The 17,864-nt window shown below is 28.9% G+C and overlaps 1 protein-coding gene and 1 long non-coding RNA gene across 3 annotated transcripts in view; one reads left to right on the forward strand and one right to left on the reverse strand.

Annotated features, from left to right (window-relative positions):
- Positions 1-17,864, forward strand: part of LOC129908555 (division abnormally delayed protein) — a 192,886-nt gene that overhangs the window by 18,986 nt on the left and 156,036 nt on the right. The gene's annotated exons all lie outside the window — the stretch shown is intronic.
- LOC129908560 (uncharacterized) lies at positions 4,035-5,338 on the reverse strand. Of its 2 annotated transcripts, none has more exons than XR_008771294.1 (3): positions 5,099-5,338; positions 4,769-4,974; positions 4,035-4,699 (listed from the first exon to the last, which is right to left on the reverse strand). It is a non-coding gene; the product is annotated as an uncharacterized LOC129908560 (long non-coding RNA). The 2 variants fall into 2 exon arrangements; XR_008771295.1 differs by having other exon boundaries at positions 4,035-4,383; positions 4,442-4,974.

The raw sequence follows: 17,864 nt of genomic DNA on the forward strand, positions 1-17,864 counted from the left end.
AGTGACGTTATAGCTCAGGGAAATTAGTCAAAATATGGGCATGAAATCGCATTTTTCGCGGGACAAAATTTTTTTCATGGAATGTGTTCGGGTGGTTGTCCTTATCATAAAAGTCAATTTGTTGGGATAATTGGAGGTTGGGAACAGCCGCCATCTTGGAAAAGAGATTGGTATCGTTTTTATTGAATAGCTCCATTGTTATTCATTTTAACAAAAACTGACAAAGGTAAGACTTATTAACAATAAAATTATCTAAAAAATCATATACAAAACAATTCCGTGAGTTGATTAAATAAAATTTTATAGTTGGTCAAAGTGCGTGTTTGTATCGCAAGGTTGGGGCAAAATGACATTTGTTCATATATCTGACGAACTTTTGATTTGTTTGGATAATTCTGCAAAAATGAATTAAAGTATTTATAATTATCTATAAAATGAGACCACAATCGTTATTGTGACCATCATACTGTAGAAGTAATCTAACTCCAAAACTCTCCATGTACTAGTCAAAAGTGAGAAAAAAGCTAGTTTTTTTCTAGTAGGCCGAGCAAATTTTGGGAGTAGAGGTACAACCAAAATATAAGTACGCAGTTTTGCAGCCATACGCGTCTTAATATCGATTTCAAATGTCTGACAACTCTAATTTTTTGCTTAATACGGTTTTCGGGGGGTTAAATAACTTAAGTTTTCCACTTAATGTGAATGGGCTAAATTTATACTTTTTGAAATTATAAATATACAAGCTGGTGCTTTATTATTTTTCCTAAATCTAGACACCCCAATCATGAGGATGTGACCAATAGAACTCAAGATATAAGCCGTTGATGCGATTATGTTTTAGAGGTTTTTTGTTTAGATTTTGTTTGTTTATTTGAATTGAGAAGCGTGATATGGTTAGTTAAGAAAGCTTATATCGTGAGTTCTATTAACCCGATCGCAGAGATTGAGGTGTCCAGATTTAGGAAAAATGATAGAGCATCAGCTTTTATATTTATAATTGGAAATAGTATAAATTTAGCCCATTCACATTAAGTGGAAAACTTAAGTTATTTAACCTCCGAAAACCGTATAAAGCAAAAAATTAGAGTTGTCAGACATTTGAAATCGATATTAAGACGCGTATGGCTGCAAAACTGCGTACTTATATTTTGGTTGTACCTCTACTCCCACAATTTGCTCGGCCTACTAGCAAAAAACTAGCTTTTTTCTCACTTTTGACTAGTACATGGAGAGTTTTGGAGTTAGATTACTTCTACAATATGATGGTCACAATAACGATTGTGGTCTCATTTTATAGATAATTATAAATACTTTAATTCATTTTTGCAGAATTATCCAAACAAATCAAAAGTTCGTCAGATATATGAACAAATGTCATTTTGCCCCAACCTTGCGATACAAACACGCACTTTGACCAACTATAAAATTTTATTTAATCAACTCACGGAATTGTTTTGTATATGATTTTTTAGATAATTTTATTGTTAATAAGTCTTACCTTTGTCAGTTTTTGTTAAAATGAATAACAATGGAGCTATTCAATAAAAACGATACCAATCTCTTTTCCAAGATGGCGGCTGTTCCCAACCTCCAATTATCCCAACAAATTGACTTTTATGATAAGGACAACCACCCGAACACATTCCATGAAAAAAATTTTGTCCCGCGAAAAATGCGATTTAATTTACTAATTTCCCTGGGCTATTAAAATTATAAAAAAAAAATTATTCACTATTCGTATTAGGTACCTATACCTAAAACTGACTTCAAAATAATGTATGCGTTCGACGCCATTGAACAGTTGTTATGGACTAACACTTCTGTTACGTTACCTATAAACCATACAGTTGTTGCATGAACTCAATTTATCACTATAATGCGAGAAAAACCATTAACAACTTACTCAAATTTTATGTTAATTTATTCATAAATATTTGTATATTTAACAACCGGATAAATACGAAAAGTACTCCCACAGCAAAAATGAAATAAAGATCAACTTAAGAAAAAAAAAACAAAAAACAGCTCTAACCATCCGACATAGAAATTTTTTTCTTTCCCACTCTCTCTTGACTCTAGTCGTTGAAGTTAAATGAAAAATTATTAAAATTTCATAAACATTCCTTAAAAAATATTTTAAACCAAAAAAAAAAAAACTAACTGAAAAACAAAAATAAAAACAAAAAATTAAATGGAAAAACAACTTAAAAACGAGAAACTGCAATTAAATTTAATTAGAAAGTAATTTTGGAAAATTCCAATCTCTCCCCTTTTTTTATTAGAACACAGACAGAGGGACATAGGACAAGGACCAAAACCAGAACCAAGCATCAGGGCAAGTCATGAGAGAGTTGTCCTTCCCTTTCCTCTCTGCTCTGAATGATGCTGGTTTTTGGACTTGGAGTTTTCAATTCCAAAAACTAAGAGATGATGATTGTGAGGGCGCAAATCAAATTTGCATAGCCAGAAAAAGGGAGACCATCAGGATAACGATGATGATGACGACCAACGACGACGACCGACGACGACGACTACAGCAAACGACACGACAAATGCTATAGTAGAACTATTTTAAAGAGGGCCAGAACAGGACCAAAAAACTGGGAGAAAAAAAAAAGACTAAGCAGGACAAATAGAAAATGAAATATCTACAAAGGACACGAGGAGGGGTACTCTAAAGGATAACTTTCTCTCCTCATCCGACCACACAACTTAAAGTCCCTCCTCGTATAAGGGTGGCATAGGCGCTTTTCGAAAGGATGTTTCTGACACCGGAGAATAGAGTAGACGAGATATAGGTAGAGGACGACAACAACGAGGAGATTATTAATTGTCCTATAGTACAAGTGGAATCCTCTTTCCGTTGTTGTTTAATTTAGATGGCGAAGATATTACGATTTGTTATTGTTTTTGTTGTTTTTCTGTGTTTTCGTTGATGTTTTTTTTTTGTTTTATATTTAATTCATTTTTCTCGTCGTTTTTTGTGTGTGTTTTTTTTTTAATTTCACTATCTGCTGCTTTTTCGTGTCCTTGTTGATGTTCGATAAACAGAAGCGGATTTATGTAAAAAGACATAAATTGATGTCCTTCTTCTGTAAGGCTCACAAAATTAAACCCATTTTGTCACTCTTTAAATGAGAAAATGCAATACTTTCTTTATTTTTCGAATCAAAACTAATATGCAATCAATTTGATACTAGCTTGCAATTATGTCCCTTTGATCTCTGCTTAATTTTTTAGTTGCTTTTGATATTGATCGTACTTGTCCTGAGAAAGGACTTGAAATTCTCAAAAACCACTTAAAATCACTACAAGGTTTCAATATGCATCTAATTTGCGATCAGTTTGAAACCAATTAACAACCAGATCACATTTTTTTTAGTCTTAATTTTTGGCAAATTGATTTTCTCAATCGTTTAGAGCCTTGAAACTGTACAAACTGGAAACGACAGTCGATATTTTATGTTTAGTTTCAATTCTATTCAATTTGCAATCAATTTGAAACCAGTTAGGTAATTTTTCTTGTATCTAAATTTTTGGTTTAAATGGCTTTTTCAATTGCCTAGATTGTTGACACACTTAAAAAATAAGAATTAAATTATAATGTGATAATTTCTAAAATTTAAATTGATTTGCAATCATTTTAAAACCAATTTTATAATTAGGTTGGATGTTTGTTTGCTTTGACGCTGGCAACTTAAAAAAATTAATCTAAATAAATATCCCTGCCTTAATTTCCATTAAGCTCCAAAGTGAAACTATTTTGCAATCAACTTGAAACCAGGTTGCAACCATTTTACTTTTTTCTCACCTTAATATTTGGTAAAATGTTTTTTATACTATTCAGAGATTTAAAACTATCAGAGTAGAATAAATTTGAAAACAATATGCAATTTTTTGTATTTTTGATTCTTAACTTTTTCCCGATGAACTTTAATCTTGGTATTTTGAACATCACAACTGGTATCGATAGGCAACCAAAAGTTTCAAATATTTTTTAAAATTTATTATCTTTTAATTTAAAACTAGTTCGCAATCGATATCAAACTTGTATGCAATTTTATCGTGGAGTTTTTGTAATTAAGTGTTATTCTGAGAAGCTAGAGACTTATAAAATTTGTATATAGCTCAAAATTTTTATGACAATCATTATTATGAAAACGATATTTATGTATGACGTTTTGAAACTAATTTTCAACCAATTAATAACCAATTTGCAATCGATTTGAAACTTAATTGCAATTTGTTTAGCTGAAATTTTCGCATTGATTCTGAACTAACTTCTTCAATTTAAACATAACTGAGAAATTTTTTGGAAGCAATCGATTTGAAACCATCTTGCAACCGTTTTAAAACCAATTTGCAATTATTTCGGTAGGAGTCCTGCAATCGATTGTTCTTATTCTGAGTCATAGATAAATCTTATTCCAAGTAGAAATACCTGATATAAGTCCAGCCTTGTTCATCGAAAGAGAAATAATGTTGAATTGAAGCAAAAAGACGATGATAAGTTGAGTTGAGGAGTTTGCCTAGCATAATATTTTTGTAATTTGTAAGTCTCTCTCGTTTTTTTTTTTGCTTTTAAATGTGAGGGAGCTTTATATATGTATGTATTTTCCTCTTCCTGTTCATGTCTCCGTTTCGGTCCCCAGCTCTCTGTTTGATGTTAAATTGAAAGTGATTCTTTTATTTATTGTTTCTGGAAGAAGGAAGAGGAAAATGGGCAGCAAAAAAAGTGGGGTACGAGGTATAAAATTAAATGAATTACATTTGTGATTTAATTGAGTATTTATGCAAATGAGAATAATATTCCCAGCCGTTGCGTTGTCGTCAAAAGAGGGCCTGTCTGGGTGCTCTGTTTGTTTTTTTTATTGTCCCCTCTGTGCTGAAACTGATGATGACCATAAATTATTTACACCAAAAGGTGTGTGTGGGATTCAAAATTATTTTTTGGCAGATATTCACATAAATTATCTAATTTTTTTTATTTTCTTCCTGCTCGTGTTTATGTTGTATAAAAATTTTGAAAATTTATTACTTTTAGGTCAAAAAAGATCAAAAATTAATTTCATTTATAGTTTCAATTTATATAAATTACCTGATTCCGGTCATGTCAATTTTAACTATGAATAATGTCAAAATTATGTAAGCAAAAATTAATCTACCTTATAAATGCATTTTAATTATAAACAAAAAATTGAAAAAAAAAATGAAGAAAATTAAGTGCTTTTACATAGCAATCAATCAGAAGTCTTTAAGTAAATTACAAATTTTCTGAAAGAAATCTCAGTCATGCGATTGTTTTTGTATGTTTGGTGAATGGTGATTTGTTTTGAGGTTTTTTTGTTTGTATGTGTGTGTGTATGATGGGTTTTTTTTTTATTTTAGTCCTTCAAAAGGCTGGCTTTTTGGCCTAGTTTTCTAATTAATTATAACTTGAATGGTTAGACGTTGGTATAGTTGTGGTCTATATAGTTGGTTCTTACTTATGTAGGAATTTTTATTCCTCAGAAGTCATTAGAAGTTTTTTTTCTTTTTTTACTTTTTTGTCTTTAAGTCTTCATTCCTAACGCAACACATAGAAAAGCAATTAAATGTTTGGCATAGAAAGGAAAAAGAAGGAGGGTAAATGGGTGCTATTATAGGATTTTTTTTGTGTTCATTGTGTAGGCCTTGAATCTATTTAAAATGCTGCAAGAGGTTGGAAGAAATAAATCAAAAATCATTAGAAGCTAAAAAAAAAAGTTAAGAAGTCAAATAATTGTTGGAGAGTCTCTTTTTGTGGACAATATAATGAATATAAACACTTCTTTAGATTTTTTGGAGTGAAAAATTAGTTTTATTTCATGTTTTTGTATAAATGTTTTAAGAAAATTTAAAAAGAAACTGACAGCTTAAGAGTAATTTACCTACTAATTTCTTTTGTTTAACTTCGTGTTTTCCCAACCAAAAAAAAGTTTTTCATTTCTTTATTTAAATAAGAATTTCATCAAAGTTCGTTTTTGGTTACTTATCAAAAAATTGATAACTTTTAAAAAAGTTGATTACTTAACAAAAAAATGATAACTTAAAAAAATATAAAATATAAAGAATGGGTTTCTAATTTCAAAATAAAGTACCTAGTCTTTTTTTTATGAAAAAATTTCTAACAATATGAAAACTTATAACAGTTTTCAAATAATTATAATTTGGGTAAACCCTCAAATCATCTTGGAACTTCATGTTTTTCAACCAAAAAGTAGTTTATTCCTTCTTCATTCAAATATAAATTTCATAAAATTTCTTTTGTGGCAACTTATCGAGAAATTGATAACTTATCAAAAAAAAAAAAAAAAAAAAACATTTAACTTATAGCATACGTTTAGCATTTTTACTCGAAAGTATTAAGCAGTCTTTTTAAAGGAAGACATGAAAAAAGTGTCTAGCCAAATTAAAACTTATGACAAAATTAGAAATTTTAGCAGATATTGAAAAAAGAAAACAATTTTCCCGACTAAAATGATAACTTATCAAACGCGATGCGCCAAAATATTTTGCAAAATTACTCAATCAACATTTTTTTCTATCGAAAGTTCGGTCTTCCACCTTAGTTTGTGCTCTTTCCATTGAAAAAATTTTCGACAAAATATTGTTTTATAGCGATTTTCGAAAAATTTTAAATTTGGATTTAACCTCAAATGATACCTAAGTTATGAAAAAAAAGATACTAAACGACATTTTTCTATAAGCACTCCTCAAATGTCAAAAATCTAAAAAAAAATATTTTATATAATTTTGGTTTTAACCTCAAATTATAGGTAACTTATCATAAAAACGATAATTTAGATACTAAACGACATTCTATGTCAACCAAAGTCCGATTTTTGAATATTTTTGTTTATAAGGGTTCACCAAATTCAAAAATCTATCAAAAAATATTTAAAACAATTGAACTTATACGTAACCTCTAAATTTCACATACCTAAAAACCTTTATACAATATAAAATTTGATGATTACCTAGTGAATAGAATCCTTAAAAAATATTTTGTTCTTTCTCTCCTCAATCTATTCCTTGCTAAAACAAAAAAAAAACAATCCATAAATAAATATTTTAAATCTCATCCGCCATTTTAAGGATTTTCTGTATTAAAAATTTATATTGGGATATTTTAGATTTTCCTGTTCTCTAATATTTAATGATTTATAAAATTTAAAATTCCAATGTTTTTATATTCTTTATCCAACCCTATCTACCAACAAAAAATTCTACATGAATTACATTTTAAAATTAAATTTTCAAAAACCTATTTAATATAAATCTCCTTTTTGTTCATACCTACAACAAAGAAAAATTTCAATTAAAATTGAAAACATTAAATGGTTTTCCTGTTTTTGTTTTACATAATTGGAATAGATTTTGCTTTAACCCTGAACGCATCTTCCCAAAAACACTTTGATACAAAATTTATATTATTTATTCATGTGAACACTACCTAAGAATCTATGTACGTTTTGAATTATTATTATTATTTCAATTTCCACAAACAGAGTTTTAAGCTCCTTATGTCTTCTGTCACCTTGACATTCCTTATATTTCCTTTTTGTATGTTTTCTTGATACAAATACAGCCAGCAGCTATTATACATACATATACAAATATAAATGTTTTCTGCTCTCATATAGAAAACTTGTGAATTTGAAATGTCATCGTCCAATGTCATTTGGTAGAGGAGGGTAGGGTGGTGCGTTCGTTCTTAACGTGCGTCAACTAAATTGAAATATCAAAATAAACTTTTTCTCTCTCTGTTTTTGTTGTAGTTTTGTTAAAAAGATACAAAAACATAGAAAACGTCTTAAGAAAATAACTATATGAGCTGTCAGTATCAGTATGTCATATGTCACTAACATAGAAAGCTCTTTTTTTGCTTCTTTAGAGCTCATATAATAGTACTCTATAGAAGAATACTTTTAAAAAGCCACGTGAAGTTGGTTATACTTACTACATAAATGAATCTACTTTAAGATGAAAGAAAAGATGAGCAAAATAAAAAGGTGGACAATGTGCTGCTGGAATTTTGTGTCTTTTTTTTTAGTAATTTGTTACAGATAAATAGTACTCTATCTGTCAAGTATCTGTCAAATGACACAGATTAATGGTTTCACAAGAATTTAGATGGTTTACTATTTCACTTATACGAGTAGGTAAGGTATATATAAACCAGTGGCAGGGAATAGAAAGGTATTGTTCACTTAATGATTTAGGGAAAAATTCTCTCTCTATGATGGGGACGATGATATGCCACATTTCGATTTCGAATTGAAAGGAATTTTTTCGATTCAGTGGTTAATTAATGACAACATGAGTGGTTTGCCAAGGTTGGAATGAATTTATTTTTTCATTATGCTCTCTCTTCGGAATTGATTAGGGTGACAATTTAATTGATATACTTGAATTTATATACGAGGATTATGTGGAAACGGGCAGGTCAATGTCAATTCATTGAAATCTGTCCCTGAAGTGACAAATATTTGTGCGTGTGGTAGGTATTCGATGTCAGTGACAGAATGCTGAGGGGAATTTCTTCCTCCTTTCACAAAAATAAAAAAAAAAATCCAAAAAGGGGTAGAAGAGATAGTTGAATTTTAAAAATACTTGAGTGACCTAGATTTTTTTTGTTGCGTGACAAAGTTGACATCCCATTTTGACTTTAAAAGTGACTTTTTTGGTTGTTTTAAATTGTTTTGTTTATTCGGAAGTCTTTTATTTCTTCTTAATGAAATTCTGAGTAGAATAAAATAGTCTTTTGTTTTGTATTGAGATGACAAATCAAAAAGGGTAAAGTTTTTTTTTGTTGTGGATTCTATTATAAAAGGGGTTGATGGCTTAAAAAACGGATAAATATAAAAAAGTTAACCCCCTTTTGTATATTCTTAGTAATTTGAAAAGGGTTTTTTATTTCTGTGAGTAAAAAAGAACCCACACACATGATGGGGGTATAATAAGTCACAAATTTATATAAATTTTCATTTTTCATAAACCCAATACCCCCTTATACCCATTTAACAACCACTTGAAAATATAAATCGATTTTATTATTAGGTTTTGACTTTGAGAGAACAGACAATTTTCGGGTGATGATGGAAACTCGTTTAAGTTGATCCATCATGATGTTATTTATTGTCTTTACTCCTATCATTTATGGAAATATAAATGCTTTTTAGTTGTCTCTTTTGTGTGACTTTGTGCGTTCTAAAGATTGGATTTCATGTGGGGTTGAAATATTATTTTTTTGTTCCTGTTGTTTTTAGAGAAAAGAAGGGTTATGATCCCATCTGTTCATATATCATATAGAGAGCTAAAGGGCTTTTGTTTATTTGTCACATTCAGAAGAAAGTTTCTTAACAAGTTTTTATTCTTTTTTTGGAAAAATAAAATTGTCACTTGTTAAAGAGTTTTTTTTTTTTTGAGTATTTAAAAAAAAAATCATCTATTTGATTTAGGTAGGTTTATATGTACATTTTGATAAGGGTTTCAATTATGATGAGACAAACAAAATATTGGTTGAGTGGTAGTATCCCGAAAAAAGGGTTTTTTGTTGCTGTTTAAAAGAGCTTAAGGTAATAATTGAAGTGTTTAAAAAATGATGAAGGTGTGAAGTGACATTTTCAAATATTTAAGGAATCAGCATTTAAAGTTTTTTTTCTTAACGCCCACACAAAATATATGCAACCCTTGAGATGAATAAAAAGCCCAAAAATAATTCAGAGAAGTTCCTTATTGGACAGAAATTTGAGTTGTGAGAAAAGAACATAAATTTCAAAAAAATATCATGTGTTTAAAGACTTAAGAATATATATCTTTCAAAACTTTCCAGCATTGGTGTTTAAAAATTTGCTGTCCCGTAAAATCCACAATTTGAAAACATCCCGCAATCTCAGAACGAAAACACTCAAAGGCTTTAAAAAACTCATTTTGAAAACAATTAAGCAAGTAATCTCAGCACTAAAAATTCAAAAGCCTTAAACCTATAACTTCCTATACTATACAGGGTGTCCCAAAAGTAATGGATCAAACAAAATATGCTGATAGGGGATCTTAAGGGCTCTCAGAATTTGGTAACTTGTTCATCCCAAATCCTTACGGTTTTCGATTTAATGCAGTTCTTGTGAAATTTCGAAAAATCCCTACTTTGCAACAGTATTTTGTTCCTGCGCCCATTATTGATTTTTGTTTTTTACAATTCTTTTACTAAAACATTGCCAAATAATTAGGAACAATTAATTAATCAAAACATTTTTTATTTCATACGCCATTTCGCTGCAAATTAGCTTACAGTTTCAAGTTTTATAAAAAGTCAATTTCTAACTTTTATTTGAGAGCAACACCGCAAAAGAAATTTTTACGGTGTGATAATGGTTTATTATTTTAAAAAGTTGCCCTGTTATTGTAGTTTTCAAAAAAGTATAAAAATTCCCAAAGTTGCAGTTAGATCGCAAAATATTACAATTTTAATTCAACAAAACAGGGTTTTTCAGAACAAAAAACAACCAAAAATAAACACATTTTCTCGAACTGTTATTGGTTTATTTTTCTTTGAACAAAAGCCTCTATTTTTGTTTGTATTTTTGCTCTGAAAAACCCTGTTTTGTTGAATTCAAATTGTAATATTTTGCAATCTAACTGCAACTTTGGAAACTTTTATACTTTTTTGAAAACTACAATAACAGGGCAACTTTTTAAAATAATAAACTCTCAAATAAAAGTTAAAAATTGATTTTTCATAAAACTTGAAACTGTTAGTTAATTTGCAGCGAAATGGCATATGAAATAAAAAATATTTTAATTTGTTAATTGTTCCTTATTATTTGGCAATGTTTAAGTAAAAGAATTGTAAAAAACAAAAATCAATAATGGGCGCAGGAAGCAAAATACTGTTGCAAAGTAGGGATTTTTCAATATTTCAAAAGAATTGCATTAAATCGAAAACCGTAAGGAATTGGGATGAACAAGTTACCAAATTCTGAGAGCCCTTAAGATCCCGTATCAGCATACTTCGTTTGATCCATTACTTTTGGGACACCCTGTTCCCAGAAACCAAATAAAAAAATTAAAAAGCTCAAAATCAAGTGCTGAAGATTTAAGAAATACCTAATTACAAAAAAAAAAAACGAAAAGCAAAAACCCTCAAGAAAACCTTGGACTTCGAAAACTCAAAATCCCGCTAGCCCCAAAAAATACCAAGTCGTTAAAAAGAGGCAAAGCAGATTAACACAATAAAAATAAAAATTAGAAATCGTTAATCAAAACTTCAGAGAAACTCCTGAATACCAAAAATCTCAAAAACCCGATAGTAAAACATCCTGAAGACCCAAAACTTATCCATCCCCAAATTCATAAAATCGAATAGTTTAAAAATCCTAAAACTGTAAAAATAATAATTTCCCAAAATATACAAAATGTTAGTATTCAAAAAAACTAAAAATTTTAAAACCCTGTTAACATAGATAAACTACTTGCAATTTAATTTATTCACTCAAAATCCAATCCATTCCCGAAAATCAGAAAGCAAATTATCTCAAAAATGCAATATTTTATTCACACAAAATCCCCTAAAGTTAAGAACCCTGAAATTCCATAACTCAGAAAACTGTAGAAATCTGTTTCAATTGTTTTGGAAATCTAAATAAGTTTACTTAAAAGACCTACCCGTATGTGGAATATGTGAGAGATTTTGAATTTTGCAAAATAGCAAAATCCAAAAAAGAAAAAAAAAACACTATTTTTTTTTAATTTGGGTTAATTAATTTCAGAAAAATTTAGATTTTTGAAATTTTCAAGATTATGTTTAAGTTGTTGACTACAAACTATTTCGAGATTTTTTTTTTCACTTTTTTTCACTTAACATACCTACATATTTTCTCGAAAAACAATTTTTTGTTTTTTTTTTTTTTAACTTGAATGAGGTCGATTTTTAGTTTTATTATTTCGTCAAGAACTTGAAATATTTCAAAAATTTTTCTTGGTCAAAAATCTGCAATAAAATTTCTTTGTACAGAATGTTTTCTAACTCTTATTTATCACAAGAAAAGCAGCAAATACCATCCACCTGGGAATTAATGACCCACAAAATTCATTTCACTTGAAAATTCGATTTTATGTTTAAAACTTGCATAGCTCTTCTGTATCCAAATTTTAAGAAACGAAGAAAAAAACTTGAACAAAATTCAAGTTTCTTCTTTGAAGCTTCTCCACATAAATCATGACATCATTTTGCACAAATACATCACAGTTTTATAAATACATGACCCCATTGACAACGCAATAAAATAATCTTCGATGTAAAAAAGTGCGCTGTCAGGGGCAAACTGTGTGTGATTTGTGATTGCAGCAAGCAATAATGCATTAAAATGAAAAAAAAAAAAAAAAAATCCAACATACTTGTCTTGAATTGCAATTTCGAAGATGTAATTCCTCAGGAATGCGGACCACCGCATGCATGCATGCGTTTATGGTCAGTTCGTATTTTGCTTTTGCTTTTTTTGATTTGGAAGTTATCCAATTTAAGTGTGTGCTGTATCAGAGCTACTATATCACACCGCCATTGAAATTACACCGCAAATTGCGTGAGTCAAATCTTGTCTTCCTTTTTAAAGTGAACAATTCATCTAATGGATGTGACAGACACAAAAAAAAAGATAAAAGTCTCTTAAACTCTTCTCGAAAAGATAAAAAACAATCTTAAAGAGGGCTTTCAACTATCTCAACAACTACAAACTCGATTTTAATTAAATTGTTTGTTTTTCTTTTTCTCGAACTGAAAAAAGCTAGAGGTTGTGAAGAAGAGTTTTTTTTTCTCGATTCTTTTTTATTTTTCTTTTGTAGATATTTTTGCTTTTTTTAAATTTCCAACTCTTGCACATGTTGATTTTAGTTTTTAGTCTTCTATTTTTTTTTTTTTTTTCTTGTTTCAATTTTTTTTGTTATTTTTTTTTTCGGAAACAGAGCAAAATTACCAAACAATGAGTCAGAGTTCCCTCATTCATGTGCCGAAACCGAAAATTTTCTATTTCCGACAAAAGCGAAAAGAAGAAAAAATATAAAAGCCAACCAAGTAGAATAGAAAATAAGAATAAAAAAATAAACATCGATCGTATGTTCGGCCTGAAGAATTCCCAGAATTTTGGCAGAAAACTTACCTACGAGTCTCGTGTTTTCAGCAAATGACCTGCCTGCCATAAGCCAACAACAATCTTCTCATCATCATCATCAAACGAAAAATAGTTTTCTCTCTATTCGGTATTTTTTTTTTTAATTTTTTTTTCAGAATTTGTAATGTTTTAAAATTAATTAGCCCCTGCCGCTGTTGTTGCCGACTTATAAGACAATTTAAATAAATTGTTCATTCGTGATGCAACGAATGGAAAACTTAGACTAGACGTCGCCTCATATTTGTTAATGATATACCCCACCAAAGCAACCCCCTTTTCAGCAGCTAGCTAGTTGCTTTAAACCTTGTGAGTTTGTGAGTTGTTGTTCATGAGCTTGAGCACGGAGAGCACCCGCCTCGATTATATACACCTATTTATGTACATTTTATAATAAACCAAACTGTGTAGAATTTAATTTGAGAATACATTTAAACTTGCAAACTTTTTTGCTCGCGCGTATTCAAATTTTGTAATTTATAAAATTATATATTTATGCCCCCTTGAAGCGAAGGAAAATTGATTTTATTTGCTTATTAATGAGACTTTGAGGTGGATTTTAATTTTAATTTTTTTTTTTGTTTTAGCTTTGGTTTTAATTCATAGACTTAGATATTAGAGAAACATTTTGAAAATACCTGCGCAAAATAAATTGATTTTTTTTTGTTATTTTTTGTATACAAACAAAAATAGGGAGATATAGATGGGCAATTCGGTGAGACGGGAATAAAAATAAATAAGAGATAGGAATTTTTTTTGAGATATTTTTAGATGTTGTTTAAAAATTTTTCAATTTTTTTCTAGCGGAAATGTTAATTATTTAAATTTTCGGAAATTTGTATCTCTGTTTTGCTCTTTTTCTTTTGGTTAAATTTTTCCTCAAAAAAAAAAAAAAATTACGAAAATATTTTTGTTTGTTTTTTAGCTTCGTCAATGAATTAAATATAATTTAATTTGTTGTCTTTGAAGATTGTTAAGAATAAAAAACAATGAAAAAAAATTGATTTTATTTTGAACTGCGATTTTTTTTTTTTTTAATTTTAGTTTATGTGAGTAAGGGGTTTTGAGGGTTATTTTTTTGTTTTGAAAATCGCTGACTTATTAGGTATTTGCAAACTCCGAAGAAAAGTTGTCATTTTCCCACGTTTCTTAGATTAATAAATATTTTTTTTGTTTGTTTCTCGATTAAAATAAATAAATAAACAATTTTAAATTCTTCACTTGTGTCCCACAAAAATCTAAAACATTTAATTTTCTTTTTCATTTCAGGTATGAATCTGTGGATCATTTAAAAAATAAATTGGTATTTAATTTTTCTAAATAAAACAAATAAATAATGGTCCTAACTTTTTACATCAATTGAGGCCTTGTGGCCTAATATACATATATTGACTATGATACTATTATATTCTATTCTTTTTGAAAAAAAGAAATGTTTATAATATTCCATTCGTGTCACTGTTTTCGAAAAAAAAAACAATTTTTTAACAGTTTTTTCACTTTTCTTGAAAACAAACTCAAAGCTCTATTTTAAATCCAATCAAAATGAAAATGCCAAGTTTTGCATTCCTCATCCGAATCAGAACTATAGATTTTTTAGTAAAATTAGAAAAAAAACATACATGTAACACTTTAACGTCTATACGTCACACCCGTAACAGTGTTAAGAAATACAGCATGTTGCACTCAATTTTCTATTCGAAAACTAGATGTTTACTAGTGTCACAATCGTAACGCAACTAAACTTTATAATTCAATTAAAAAGTTTAATTGACCTCAACTCCATACGCGTTTCGCCCGCTTAAAAATAAAAATAATTTTCATTATTTTTTTTCTTTGTTTACTAAATTTTATATTTAAACTAAATAAAATATATGCATTTTATAATAGATTATAACAAATAAGTTGAATTCTTTTAATAATACAACATTTGTCTAAAAAATTAAATAAAAGTCTCACACCCGTAACACCTTTTTTTGTAAATATAAAATCAAATAAACGTAATTGAACTTTACTCATATTAAATAGTTACCACAAAAAAAAGCCATGTCAAAGTAAATTCTTAAGATTTATTAATAACAATTTGCAAATATACATAGTTGAATCACTCAAGTTATCTACTTTTTGAAACAAAAGTTTATGACAACTTTTCATGTGTCAAACTGTCATTTACAAATAACTTTTCACAATTCTAAGCACATAAACCATAAATACTTCTTCAAAACTTACCTTCATTCATCAGGACAGGACACACATTCTAATACACACCTAAACATTATTTATACCTATAGAATTTCTCCCAAATACCTTTTGACAAAATCCAAACTACCCTTATCAAATATTCAAAGTTTGCTATTCAAACCCGTATATAGTAGTTACTCTCTCTAACAAAATAAAGTAAAAAACTCATTTCAATTGACACATTAAAAAAATAGAAATAAAAAAAAAATACTGAAAATAAACAAAACTCTCATGTTCAACACGTTCTAAGTCATTATCTTACGCGTCGCATTCAATCCACTATATCAATGGGTGTATCTCAAATGTAACCCATTCAATCAGAATCATCGAGTGTTTAGAGATGGAACACCTTTCGTGCTTCCGTGCTAAGCTTATCTACCTATTTCAATCTCATTTCAATTTTAATTGTACCGAGAGGAATATATCATAGAGACATTGTCGCCACTCGTCGTCGTACTCATCCGTCCAATAGAATACAAAAAAAGTGTATCTATATACCAACCGAGCAGTGTATTGCGAGTACAATATAAAATGACAGACAATTCTCTGTGTGGAACATTCCGCATTGACAGAATAGAAAATGGATTGAATGAAATTTGTTGTTTCCCCTGATACCTTTACTAAAGGTACCTATGAGTACCTTCAACTATGAGGATGATGATGATGACGACGGACGCACGAACGAATGGACATTGACATATACATGATTTCCCATTTTCCATAGGGAACCCTTCTGTCATATGAAAAAAAAAAAAATATATTTTCCCCAGATCGATGTTAATAGTTAAGTTTGTGTACACAGAGTTTTTGTTCAATGTTACACCCGAGACAGCTTTATCAAGGGTTTGAGTTGGTGTGTTGTTAGCATTTGATTGAAAATCTACTCAGTAGATTGAATTTTTTTGACATTTTGTATTGTATATCTTTGAATACCCTTACCTTTAACTGCTAGGGATTTAGAATATAGAGCTCTTTATTGAGAAAAGGTTTTTGAAAGAAAACAAAGATTTTCAACAAAATAGTGATGAATTTTGACAGTTTGTATGACAGCTGTATGAATATGAAAATAGTGTCAACAACACTCTTTGAATATAATATTTTTTTTAAATCCCTGCCATTCACTAAGTTGTCAAATTTCATATATCATATATTTTAGACATTTTGTTTTTGATAGGAGAAGTCAAAAACAACTTTGATATCAGGTTTTCAAATATATTTGGGGTGGTGTTTTAATTAATTTTATTGAATGATATCAATGATAAAATTTGCCATTTTACTTTACTGAATACTGAGATCTATGCGAAGACTTATGATATGTTTCTGCTTTTAAATAGCAAGTTTTACTTAGCAGATTGACACTGTTCACACCTTGTACTCAATAAACTTATAAAAATTTGTGGTCTTTATTCACAAAAAATCTTTTTTGAGTACCTTAATATGTACTCTTTACATAAAGCTTGTTCTATGTACAAAAAATATATGTAGGTATGCTGTAACTATTGTGTATAGTGCGTGTTTAATTTAAGTATTGAAAATGCTTTGAACTCTTTGCCTAGTAAATGTACTCATTGAGTTTCAGAACGGATTTGTGCTAGTACCTACTTTGTGATCAATATATTAAATATGTACCAAACAGTTGTTCTTTTTAAAGTACATATCTTCAAATTTGTAATCTTTACATAACGCCTGTACTATGAACAGAAAAGTCTGTATACTCAGTACATAAATCTGTACTGATTTAATAAGTTTTATCATCAATATGTATCCATTGGGTCTAAAGAGTGTATAATAAAAATATTCAAAATCATGATGATGATATGTTCTATGTACTCTTTGCATTTTAAAAGTACTCATTGATTTGCAAAATATAATATTGCTAGTACCTATTCTGTAATCAGTATATGAAATATGTACAGAAACATTTGTTTTTGTAAGGCTTGTATTGAGTTCATAAAAATCTGTACTATATACCTAAATCATGTACTGTATATGTATATTAAAGTATGTATACTTACTGTTTGTATGCATTGAGTCCAGTGACTGTATAATTAAGGCATTTGAAATGATGTTGATATGTTATATGTACTTTTTGCATAGAAAAAGTACTCATTTATTTTCAGAATACAAAAAAATGTATTTGCTATTAAAAAAAAAAAAAAGTAAAAACGTAAATATAATAACAAATTATCATGTTGGCCAAATTTACGTTGCGTATTTAAATAATTAAAATAATTCTCATTTTGTGTTGTGTATACCGATGCGTTTGCCATTAAAATGTGTTAAAAATGCTATAAAGGGCATTGATATCAAATTCTTTCCTGAAATTGGAGTAGATTTTTATCTTTTCAGAAACGATAAGAAAATACATTTCAAAGTACAAAAACCGATATATTTCTTTCTTTTGAATTTTAAACTTTCAACAAGTTCATATATTTT

The sequence above is a fragment of the Episyrphus balteatus genome, chromosome 2 (assembly GCF_945859705.1).
Source record: "Episyrphus balteatus chromosome 2, idEpiBalt1.1, whole genome shotgun sequence".
NCBI classification, from domain to species: domain Eukaryota; kingdom Metazoa; phylum Arthropoda; class Insecta; order Diptera; family Syrphidae; genus Episyrphus; species Episyrphus balteatus.